We start from the raw sequence: 1,997 nt of genomic DNA on the forward strand, positions 1-1,997 counted from the left end.
AGCAGAAAGGATCACACAATTTTGGGCCTTCGTATAGGCTAGTGGCCACACCTGGTGCTGGGGGGGTGGGCAGAAGAGGCCGGTGCCTTATAACGATGACTTGGTTGTACTGATTGCTGTGAAAATAAGAAATACCTTAGAAAGATGCCACCGTCCTGTGGTTGCCATACAACTTTCTGATAGCTTGTGAGCTCTGTGAACACAATACAATTAGCGCAGCTGGAATTTGGCAGGATGTGGTGTCCTTTTATTAATACGCACTATGTTGCCAGGCTGGTTTTCCCACTGTATAGCATCTGGGTCCTGTTAAAGAAATTAGATTTTTTGATTTGGATGAGGACTATGTCATGATTTCACAAGGATGAGGAACCCAGATTCTGCAACCCAGAAGGAAGACAGGTAAGTGGATGATGAGAATGGATTTATTGTTTACTCCAGATGTGAAGATGGCTGGTTTGAAGAGTGTCCAGATTAGACGTGGCTGTGGCGAGGCTGGAGGGTCTTGAAGCCTTGAAGGGTTTCCGTTCTCCTGAGGCGTAGAATGGACGGTCCGTGCTGCCGTCACTCGTGAGCGGTAGGATCCTGAGACAGGGAACATAGAATTAGTCAGATCCAGAGACTTGGAACAAAGCAGTAACGAGGCTTAGAACCAGAACAGTCACCATAAGGGGTAACAAACTGGCGTCGAGTAGTGGCGTTGGATCTCCTTTTGAATCCACAGAAGATGATGAGGAGAGTGATGGCAGCTGGTGGCAATCAGGAACATCAGGGCAGAGCTGGAGGGGGGAGGAGACTGCCAGGCACCGTGACAGACTCCTCACCATTGTAGAGTGAATAGTACTTTCACAGTCTTAACATGATACCTCATGGCTTCTGGAATCCAGAGAGATGGTCTCCTCCTCCTCATCGTCTCCATCATGTGCTGTTGCTGCTGCACTGGGGCTTTCACCCTATCACATGAAGCTAGTAGACAAGACATGCCAGGCCTACAGCATGCCTTTGATGGAGTACTCACTGGATCAGCATAGTCTGGTGCTTGTGCTGGTGGCTCTAACAGGAACACAGTGCTGCCAGACACTGCAAGGCAATGGGTAAACCAAAGTCAGACAGTCCAATTTGATTCAATATGAATGTGGTTGTATTCCATGTAGAGATGGAAGGACATACCTTGAATGAAGCGGGTGGCATCTTGGGAGGAACCTCTGCTCGTCTCTTTCCCCCCAGGGATCCCCTCAAAGACGGGCCTGCCTTTATTTAGCTCCAAGGCCATGTCCTCTGCTGGGGAAAGGTCAGCCTTTGGTGACCCACCACCCGTGCCTTGTCTGTGGGTATTTTCACTGCTAAAACAGTACAGACAATGTGTGAGCAGGCACCTTCTGGGTACAAAATATGCTTGTGCTTCGTTAAATATTAGTAAGGGACCATACCATTCTGCAGGATGTTCTTGTATTTGATTTTGACCTGCTGCCATGTCCGTTTTGGCCCGTTCATGTTTAATCTTCATCACACACACACACACACACACACATTCTTTATCACAAGAACATTTAATGGAGTCACACTGACAAAAATGACTTGGTATTTTTGTATTGTATTCAGTAGAAATATAAAAACAAAAACACTAAGGATGTATTTTCTTGATTTTCTAAATGACCTAGCAAAATAAGTATAGGTTTAGACCAAAAATATAAACTTCAAGTAAATGTGTGCTTAAAACAAGCAAAAGAATTTAAATATCTGTCAATATAATAAGGAAAATTGTCTTGAAATAAGTTTACTTTTTCCATAGACACTTACTTTTAGCAAAGTCATTTTGTTTCACTGGCAGAGTTTTTTGCTTATTTTCCTAGGTTATTTTGCTCTATGAAATATTTAAGATTTTTTTTAGATATTTTTTTTGACTGAAAACAAGACAAAAATACTAAATAAGAAAGACATTTTTGCAGTGCAGTGAGCAACGGACCTTGGGTCCTTTGAAAGGCACTATATAAATTAAA

General features: G+C 43.4%; 1 long non-coding RNA gene across 1 annotated transcript; it reads right to left on the reverse strand.

Moving 5' to 3' along the window:
* Positions 1-632: 632 nt before the first annotated feature.
* LOC144986828 (uncharacterized) lies at positions 633-1,434 on the reverse strand. Its single transcript, XR_013650671.1, has 3 exons — positions 1,168-1,434; positions 1,016-1,077; positions 633-950 (listed from the first exon to the last, which is right to left on the reverse strand). It is a non-coding gene; the product is annotated as an uncharacterized LOC144986828 (long non-coding RNA).
* Positions 1,435-1,997: the final 563 nt, after the last annotated feature.

Source organism: Oryzias latipes, chromosome 17 (genome assembly GCF_053564925.1).
Source record: "Oryzias latipes strain Hd-rR chromosome 17, Olatipes_Hd-rR_3.1".
Lineage (NCBI taxonomy): Eukaryota > Metazoa > Chordata > Actinopteri > Beloniformes > Adrianichthyidae > Oryzias > Oryzias latipes.